The sequence below is a fragment of the Etheostoma spectabile genome, chromosome 6, assembly GCF_008692095.1.
Source record: "Etheostoma spectabile isolate EspeVRDwgs_2016 chromosome 6, UIUC_Espe_1.0, whole genome shotgun sequence".
Taxonomy (NCBI): Eukaryota; Metazoa; Chordata; class Actinopteri; order Perciformes; family Percidae; genus Etheostoma; species Etheostoma spectabile.
In genome coordinates this window covers 19,375,256-19,385,950 of record NC_045738.1, presented here as the reverse complement: position 1 = coordinate 19,385,950, position 10,695 = coordinate 19,375,256, and the positions used below count along the sequence as shown (strand labels likewise).

Below are 10,695 nucleotides of genomic sequence, written 5' to 3'. Positions count from 1 at the left end.
CTCTCTCTCTCTCTCTCTCTCTCTCAGCCAATCACATGAGCCTGGTTCTGTCCGATGTTTCTGCCTGTTAAAAGGAAGTTTTTCCATCCATGCCGCTGTTGCACCAATGCTCACGGGGGAATTTTTGAGTTTCTTTTGTTTTTCTTTTGTTAATTCTAGTATGTGGTCTAGACGTACTCAATCTGTAAAGTGTCCTGAGATAACGCTGTAATAATTTGACACTATGAAATTGTATTGAATAGAATCAGGTCCTCCCTAGTATTGTAAAGTAAAAGCATGTGTGTTCCCTGCAACTGTGTCTTTGTGTTCACACACGTACAGGCACATGAGATTATATAGACCCACGTGTGTTTTCATGTGACAGTGGGTGTCAGCTCTAAACGTCTGTCAAAAAACTGACAGACATGCGTGTGTGTGTGTGTGTGACTGGTGAAATTTTGCATTGTGTATAATAACTTCACCACACCGTGACACCAGCATCTCTTTAGGATGGTGTCCGTTTATTCTGGTGACAAACCTAAATAGACAAATCCTGTCATGTAACCGAACGGCCCGCTCCAACTCTCCCAAACAGCATCACAACAAGGGACGCATTTACAATGGACTAAAGTAATATGTGTAATACAATAATACAGCAATGCTATGTTAAAATGTACCTGATGAATAGACAGGCCTCGTCATATAACAGAACGGCCAGCTCAAACTTCTACAATACACACGTTAACACACACACACCAAACGGAAGTGAGCGTTGTCTGCTGGGAATTTAAGAACCACACTAAGTCCTAAAAACTCGTTAGACAACAATAAAGTGACACACAGTATGTCTGTTAAAATTAAGATGCAGAAAGGTTGAAACAGACATCATAGAAGTGTGGGAAACAAAGAATATAAACAGAATAATGCAAGAAATAATGGAATGAATTAAAGTAAGGAATGAGCCAAAAAGAAAATACACTCTCCTCTCTCAAACAGTATTACAAAAAGGGGAGAGGTAAAGGGGTCACAAGGTATTTTGTCACATAACCACCAAAGAAGAAAAAGAGGGGCTCTGAATTCTAACACACAGCCTATATACCTTACACCACATACATTTTAATACTGAACCACAACAGATTTTGTTTAATTATAAATGAGATAAAGCTGTGTGTGTGTGTGTGTGTGTGTGTGTGTGTGTGTGTGTGTGTGTGTGTGTGTGTGTGTGTGTGTGTGTGTGTGTGTGTGTGTGTGTGTGTGTGTGTGTGTGTGTGTGTGTGTGTGTGTGTGTGTGTCCGTGTGTGTGTGTGTGTGTGTGTGTGTGTGTCCGTGTGTGTAGCCTTTTAGGCTCTGTGTATTTTCCAGCTTAGAGGCAGGAGGTGCCTGTTAACTAGACAGCTGCTGGTTTTTATTTATTTACTTTAGTGATTCTACCTTTCCTTAACCAGGAAGTCTCCGCTGGGACTCAGGGGGTTGGTACTTCCAGTAGTCTAGCGGGCGGGAGGTCAAACCAAAGTGTTTTTTACTCAGTCTGCTTTTTGATTTGATTACACCCCCGCTGTACCCCCAACCCGCCAGAAGTTTTGAGCCCGGCTCAGACTCGTGATTACAGACGCGTCACCTTCCACGTGCCGCCTCCCGTCGATAACGATCATCATCAGCTTCAGAGCTGCAACCTGGGGTTATGGGATTAGTGTTAGTTATGTTAGCGTACTTTGTTCTGATCACACGCTCGTCGGATGATGTGGCTGATCGAGATAAAGATAACATTTTACTGCACTAACGTGGTCTACTTGACCCACCACTAACCCCGGCTAAATGACTCAGTATTACAGAAAAATGGAGATCCAAACAAGGGCTGAATTTCTCAGGAATATGCACAGTAAAAAATGTCTAGGAGATAAAAAGGTTCACTGGGAATTATGAATCAGTATTCCAGTGTAAAACAGCAGCTAAAATTTTTGTTTTGTTTTATTCAGTGGGCTTGGCTCCTGGCTAAACCTTATTCCATCCTATAAATGTCACTTTACCTTTTATATACTTTTATTTAGTGTTTTACTACCTGTTTACATCTCTGTATATTATCACTTCTCATTATGCATATTCATTTACATTCTGATTTGCATGACAGTTTATTCATTTTACTGCCTAGTATTTTATATTTGATCTCCATATTTCAACGTCTGCACTATTTATGTCTTAGATTATCATATTTCACGTGCATGAGTTTTTTAATACATATTCAACGAGGAGGGAGTCTGAGATCTCAGATGTTTTATATGACACAAATAAGCTGAAAGTTAAAATGCTTGTGCAGACCTGTGGCGAGCTGATATTGGCTGTTAACTAGCCTCCATTGCCAGACCTTCCTCTACAGCGCTGCGGAGGAGGGTCTAACTAGTCCACACAGCATTCTGGGATGGCAAAAAAACATGCTCTGGTTTATTGGCATTTCATTAAACCAATCACAAACACCTTAGGGGCGTACACACACAACAACAGTTGTTTGAGTCGTGCAACAGAAAATTCAGATTGGACAGATAGCTGTCTGGATTTACCCTGCAGAGATCTGAGGAGCAGTTATAGTCCTCAGAAATTGAGTTTGAATATTCAACGCAAAGAAAGCGTAAGGTAACGGACATCCGGCTGAAATGAAGGACATCTGGCGGAATTTCCAGGACGACACCTGAACAATCCCAGAAGTGGAAGGTTGTGGATATAGACTGTATAACTGTTTATATCAACCAGATACATTGTTCCTTTATGTCTTTCATAGTATTGATGTTTCCTTCCCATCATCGTGCCAAATTAAAAACAATTCAAAGCTAAATTACTGCTGATGAACATGTTTTTCTTCCTATTTGTAGTCATGGCATCTCCACCCACTGCAATGACCCAATTTTGCAACTCTAGCCCGTCATCTAATGTGACAGTGTATTCTAGCTACTATTGCAGATTCATGAATTCACGCCAACAGTCTCAACACCATTCCCACCCCCCCACCCCCCGGGGCTCCCAGTCAGACTGGGTGGTTCAGTCACGTTGTGTAAAACAGCACTTTGAGGAATCTTAATTCACGCCACATTCCCTCTCAGAGACATGGGACGGCACCAGCGATGACAGAAGGGGGCCTGAAGCAGGGATGTAAGGCTTAAAGTAGCTGTCACGCTGATTTGCCGGTCAGGAATCAAGCCTGTGTGCTGCGTCACTGCTGCTGTTATTGGAGAGCAGATTCTGTGGCTGCATCCCAACGGGCAATAAGCTCCTTGAGTGCAATGAGGCACAGAAAGTTTTAGCCGAAGTGATCCGTCTGACTGTACTGCCGCCGAAAGCCAAAGGACAGCGGCTGTGTCAAAGTGGCGAAAGGGAGAAAAATGACTTCAGAGTCTGTCTGCTGTCGCCACAAAAAAAACTGTTGACTTAGAGATGGACTGTGGATACTTTAATCTTATTTATTGGATCATTTTCACGCTGTATTTGAAGGATTAGTCTGGCATTCTAGATTTCTGGAATTGTCAGCAAATCCAGTAAAAGATCAAAATCAACAATAGCCGTTTTTTTCATTTACATATTTTCATACGTACGCTCGCTTAGGGTGTTTTTTTCAAACTTTTATCAAAAAAGAGTTGATGCGCTAAATGAAATAAGGAAACGCCTTTGTCAAGTAAGTTTTGACGTACCGAACATTTAACTCAGTGTTCACTGTTTCTGCTGCCGGCGTCTTCCAGAATATTCCCACAATGTGTTTTTGTCTCTAGACCACATGAAACATGACCAATACTAGCTGAAATTAAAGAACAATTAAAACTTGCCCCGTTGGACCACATTCCCAAAGACCTCTCTCTATTTTTTCTTCTCGTAGAGGGGTTGGATGGGTAAGGTGACATGTTTTGTTTCCAGTTCCGATGGATCTGACTTTATTACCCAAGAGATCTAAGCAATTCAACATATGTTGTTCATTCATTCATATTTATTATACAGGAAAGTTAAAAGTAACATTATATTACAACATAAACGGGTCTGACTCAGTTTAAAAACTGGTTTTCAGCAGGTTCCTGTTCAAAGGGGTTTCCATATAGTAGCACTCAAAACCAACTGCTACTCAAACATGTACATTAGCTACTGTAAGTGGTACTGTTGTGACTTTTAAAGAATAATTTCAGCCAAGGACCTAAGGACTCATGTGAACGCCACAGAAAAGTTGTTGCGTCACCTGAAAGCTCTCTAAAAGTGACTCACTCCACTCGCACTATGGTGGTCCCAGCAGGAATCACTTAAGACCTTCACCTTGCCACTTTTAATGTAATGCTCCAACTAGCTTGAGCTTTATGGGTTGCTCAGTCATTATTAGACAACTTGAGTGTGGCAAGTGAGCCGAGGCCACACGGCTACTGGTTGTGATGCTTAATGAAACGGCAAAGAGCATCTGAACCTCATTAACTCTTCCACATAGTCACCGGTGTCCTTCAGTGGGTAGATAAAATTGAGAGGAGAGACATGGAGCTGCATCAGCATGTCTTTTCAATTGTATTATAGTTCACACCCAGCGTGTTTGGAGTTGGAATAAGCCGGTGTGAGTAATAACTTTAAGGGCCATATAATGCACCCAACGCAGCGCATGCCTGTGGTTGTGAACAAACATTCCCAACTCACTCCAGTTCACCTGTTGCCACCCGTCAACTCCGCTGACAGGAAGACCCGTGGCCACATGAGGCTGCAGCCAGAGGGGCAGGAAAACACACACGAGAGAGTGTTGATTTGATCTTTTCACCAAATTAATCACCCTTTCTTTAAGAATTGTGACGTGCTATAAGTGCACAATCCTTCGAGGGGCCAAGAAATTTGTATTTTTAAGATTTATGATGCCTTTTTTATGTAATAAATGGTTCCAGCAGTAGGAAACAAATAGGGTGCGGGGGGGAAAGAGTTAACCAATGGCCTAACAACCCTGTTAATACATATTTGAGTGCTCAGAGGTAATCTACTAATTTGAGTGCATTGAGTTTAACAATCTGAACAAACAAATGATTTTCTGAAATCTAGGAGAGTTTAAAGGAGATTTTAAAATCCTTTTCTGAGTCTATAGAAAACAATTACTGCAATCAGCTTCTCAGTGATCACAAACCTTAAATGTGATAAAGATCGAGTCAGAACCAAACTTGCTTGGTCGGGACTACTGGCGTCCTTTTCGACGCTGTTATGTTAAGGAAAAGGTCGTGGGTGGGCTTACGTATCCGTGACACGTGGGAACGGGAAGGTTAAAGAAGAAAGCAACTTTAGGAAAGGTGCCAAGCGGAAGACAAACCCAGTCTCCTGGGTGAAAGTCTTGTGTTTGACACATCCACCCACCCCCCCAACCCTCCCCCCCCCAACCAACCTCCCTGCGTGGAATTTCTGCCTTACATACAACTCGCTTAACCCTGTGTAGCTGCTGCTCTCCCCATTACGTTATACAAACTGAAGGGCAACTTTTTCCTCCCTTTAGACGCTGACAGCCACCGTCCGTATTTTACGAGTTGGTTGAGAAACTTCAGTACACTTTTGATATTAAACCAACAAATATATTTAAAAAAATGTTTGCCGTCAGCTGCTGTTGACTGCCAAGATGAATCAACAGCAACAAACTAAGTGGGCTTGTGTATCATGACATTCCTATTGTAAACCTGGAGGATTTTAAAGTAAAATAAAAAAAAATTAAAGTAAAACACTTACATATTTAAATGAAGGGAAGCCTGCAAACTACTTTAGGGAGACAAGCTTGTTGTGGTGCTCCAGTCACACATTGCATACTCAGCTCAATAAATATTAATAGTTAATTTTTATTAGCAAAAACAAAGTTCCAAGAATGTACATGTATTTCATACTTGAAAAACATTAACATTGATTAGATTTATAAAAAAGTGACAATACACACTTTGAGGACTAATCAGCTGCTCATTTGTATTTTCTACTGATTTGTTTTATTACTTCGTACTAGAATATGCAGGAACAAAATAAAAATGTTGAATGCATGGGGACACAAATCTTCAGCAACCATCTATTGGGCCTTATATATTCAGTATATAAAACATCCTTTGCATGTATGGTCAGTGTTGCTGCCCAACCTGGTTTTCTTTTGGTGGAGGGACATTTGCTACCGTCACTCCCCAATCTCTCTCTACGCAGCCTTCGGGGACGGACAGCGTCGGAGCACAGACACCTTCTCAATAAATACTTGCACCCACATTTAAATATAACTGCTGCATGTAAGTCGGCTGATTTAAAATAATTTATCTGGAGAGAGAAAAAACCTTGAAGTACATGCTGATGTATGTGATGAAAAAACTGCTTAAATCAAGAAGCACCTGTTTAAAATTCTTGCCTGTGGTGCACACAGCACCGAACTGCTCCGAGGTTTCAGTCATGCTTTAGTGCAGTGTGGGGAAAGACTTTTAACTAGTTATGGGAACGTCTTAGCAGAACGTCCACTCCACCGCAGCGTCCTACATCCATAAAGATGTGTTCCTATTGACTGACTTTTTTAGATTTACTCTTGCTCTGTGCAGCCTTACACTGTCAGACAAAAGTACCTTATAGTAGTAGTATATAGGAGGGCTGGGCAATATATCAATATTATATCGATATTGTGATATGAGACTAGATATCGTCTTCGATTTTGGATATTGTAATATCGTGATATGACATAAGTGTTGTCTTTTCCTGGTTTTATAGGTTTCGCTTCTGTAAAGTGATGTCATTTTCTGAAGCTACCAGACTGTTCTAGCTGTTCTGCTATTTGCCTGTACCCACTTAGTCATTATATCCAAATTAAAATTGAAAAAAATTCTTTATTAGGAATAATCCCTTGAGATGTGACATCTCGTTTTCGAGGGGGTCCTTACAGTCAAAGAAAACATACAGTACATTCACATTTAGACAAAACAATTAACAAAACAGCTTGAGGGGACATAACAATAAAAATTAAAAAAGAAAAGAAAACATACATCCCGAACATACGCACATACTGACAAACAAAAACAAAAGCTCTCCATCACTCCATTATTACTGACGATTATTTATTTATTCATTAAGTGTGAATATATTTTGTCAAAGAATCAGTTGTCAACGCTACAATATCGCCGCAATATCGATATCTAGGTATTTGGTCAAGAATGTTGTGATATCTGATTTTCTCCATATCGCTCAGCCCTAGTATATAATATATAGTAGGACATAGTACCTGTGCTGTGCACGTTCAACAATGTTTTGATACATTTTTCATTGCAGTTACAGTTCATGTAACTGTATAACAAAACAATTTTTTACAAACCAGTCAAATGGCCTTCAGATTTTCTCACAAACCCCCTATTACCTTCTCAATATATATATATATATATATATATATATATATATATATATATAATATAATATAAATATATGTCCAGTCCTCTCTCTGGCATACAGTGTATTGTTCTTTGTACCTTCTTATTGTGGATTCAAATATGCTTCTTTGCCCATTATGTGCCTGTGTGACTAAATCAACAGATTAGGGTTCATCATCAAAACAGGTTAACTTTTAACTAAATCTCTCATAGCATGATGTCCTAAAACATACATTATATATACAGTGTATATATATCAAATGACCGAGACGTCATATGACACAAAAATCACTTCCAGGAAGACCATGACATTCTGAATTGAATTGCGGTGTTGTGACAACGGCCAAATTGTATATTTTGTGTAATGTGTGAAGACATGCTGTATACCTACAGTACATACTGTATATCTGACGTTTCTGCTGTGCTTATTTTCTGTACTGTGCTTTGTTACGAACAGCAACATCTCTTGTTTGGGTGTCCGTTATTATAGTCACTGGCCCAATGGGTAAATTAGGACTCCAAGCTAATATTAATAAAGTGTTGACATATGAAAGCATCAAACAAGCATTTTAGATGAATGAGATGAGAGTATATCCAGCTTGTCCTCAGCTGCGTTAAATTGTATTTTCTACCCAGAAGGTATTGTAATTGGGTCTATATTTGAACCTTATAGGATTTAGTGTCAGTAAAGCCTTTTCAAGATTTTGAATATCTTGATAACCTCACGTGACAACATCAAGTAAAGTTGTGATGATTATTGCGATATTATCATCCGCATCACTCACCCCTATCCTGTACGTCTAATGGTTAATGAATGAGTAAGGTAAAAAGTAGTTACTGTACCTGATCTGGAAGGTTAGTGTGAGAATGGTTATGGGATGCTGCAATACACTGATTGTCTTGTTCAGTCAGTTTAAAATGTTAACCTGACAGTTTAAACAGCGGTTGCCAACTTTTTGGACTTGTGACTCCTTAAAGTACTGCTATACTTTTAATTTACACTACACATTTGCGTGGGCGTTATGGCTATGCTTCAGCATCCGAAATCTAACAAGATGCAATTAAGCACATGAACTGTGTGGGCAGTCGGCAGTATTTGAATAAGGTCAGCAGCACACAAAAGTTGACAGTTGTGAAGAGAAACAGACCTTGTTGCCCTCCGGGGTCATTGTGTTTGTGTTGTGCAACTCTTAAGGAATTTCTGATAATAAGGGCCCTGATCTTCCTCCTCATGGATATCATTTTTAACCAAAGTATGTGAACAATGCTGCTCGCATCGCAGCCCTTTGTCAAAAGGTACATCATAAGCCTTAAAATGAAGATGTGTGTACTTGCAAATGCTCATCACAGGTTGCATAATATACTGTTGAGTGATTTTCACTTGCAAAATTCTCAGATTGTTGCCTGTGAGTAATTGTTAGAGGCCTCATGAGGCCAAACTACCTTGTAATGTATGAGGAAAAAGCCAAAGAATGAAAAAAAGTCAGGAGGAATGAAGATAAATTTGTGTAGCAGCTCAATGTTTTTCCTCGTTAATCATTGGGCTCTCATCTGAAGGGGTCCTGAGCCCGAGGTTCGGAATCAATGCTTTAAAATGCTAATCTAAAGTTTACAATACATGTAGAGGGACTTGTAGATGGCCATGTTCAACACTGTAGGCTCTAGTCCTTGTGACTTTGCGTCAACTTTATTTAACAGTCGTATTCAATGAACCCCAACATACAGGGTTTTTGGCATGCAAGGAACAGCTGTAGGTCCATTTGCACTTCCCTTCTGTTTTAATTTTAAGGTTTGGGCTATAGCTCAATTATTGTGCCCCTCTCATGTGTGCAAACTGCAAACCACTAATAAGCCCATCTTAAGTGTTGTTTAATGAACTATACATAGAGTAAAGGCCGTCTTTTCTCAGTGTGCTGCTGTGTGTTAATTGTCCTCATGTCTCTGACACCGGATCAGACTGGCTTAGTTCAGGGTCGTGCTTTGGAATTACACCGCTACTACAGTAATCTCTTGCTTTAAGCCTACAAGATGTATTTAAATTTTCCAGTGAATATAACCACTTTGCATTCAAGCTGACGATATGTGTGGAAATGTCAAAGTATTCTATTCTGGCCTTTGGCTTTGTTCTTTACCCCGAGTCTCTCGGTTCGTTTAAATCATTGCAAAAACCTGAGGCTCCCTCTGCACACCGGCCTTGGACCCGCATGTTGCTTTGCATTTTCCCTCCTACTGAACTTCTTTCTGGCATTTACTTTTGTAGTGTTATGACAGTACTGGTTGTTTTCCTGCTTGTTTGCCGACTCATTGTTTTGTGTCTTTGCTCTTATTTATTTAAATGAGCAGTTATTAGGAATTTCACTTCCCCTTATAACACGGAAAGACCATTTGTCTGGACAGGCTTGTTGGGTTATTTATTAACTCAGTGACTCGACTCGCTGCTGAGATTTCTGGTCTTAACTTTCTCTGTTGAAACAAAAAACTACTATCAGTTGCAGCAGATACAAAGATTTTATTTGTGGGTCTAAGGACATTGCAGCCAATGCAAACGTAGTAAAGCCCAGTTCAGACCAAAGAGTTGCGATGAGAAGAAACTGTCTTAGAACATCGCTGAGAAAAATTGCAGCGGATTGAACCGGCCCCTCAACTAGCTGATGCTTTCACTGGGGATTCATCTGTTTGAGTCGTGGATTCAGATGTCCGAGGCTGGTTTCATACCATCGGGGCATCTTAAGTTTAGAGGAGCTTTGCTTCTGCGCAGACTGGCTCCAAAATTACAACTTGGAGGCACCCTTGTGTTCGCGGATTGAATGTTCACCTATTGTTTACCTAATTTAAATCAGCATTTCTCCCGATTTATACAAATACATTTCCTACCCTAGAAAACATTAGTAAAATTGTTTCAGATGTTTTGAAATTCTTTAAATTGACTTGTGTGCCTTTACAGCCTATATCTGCCATCAACTGTCAATATGATACATGCATGATACATTGCATGATACCAACAATGCAGAGACATTGGTCTACAGTCACAGTCAGAACACCACAATGACCAAATCTTCCAGTCGACAAAGAGTATTTACGTTTCAAGATTAGGCTACATCTACAAATTCGTAAAAAAAAAAATGTAGCCAAAAATTATAATGTTGTTTAAATGGTATCAACAAAGATACTTCTTTTGAGCAACAAATTCGTATGATATCGTAGGATATTAGTAGACCGCTGGCTGATCACGTGACACCAGCTGATCATGTGACGCCGAGCGGCAGTTGCTAGTTCTTTAAGCCCCTGCAATGCTTTGTGACGCCGGCTACAGACCTCCGTTGTATCAGCGGTAGTTGGTGGTTCAGTTACCCGAAAA

The 10,695-nt window shown here is 40.1% G+C and overlaps 1 long non-coding RNA gene across 1 annotated transcript in view; it reads left to right on the top strand.

Moving 5' to 3' along the window:
* Positions 1-5,232, top strand: part of LOC116690567 (uncharacterized) — a 6,976-nt gene extending 1,744 nt beyond the window's left edge. Inside the window, exon 3 of the long non-coding RNA XR_004332289.1 lies at positions 5,128-5,232. This is a non-coding gene — a long non-coding RNA (uncharacterized LOC116690567). The remainder of the gene's footprint in view (positions 1-5,127) is intronic.
* Positions 5,233-10,695: the final 5,463 nt, after the last annotated feature.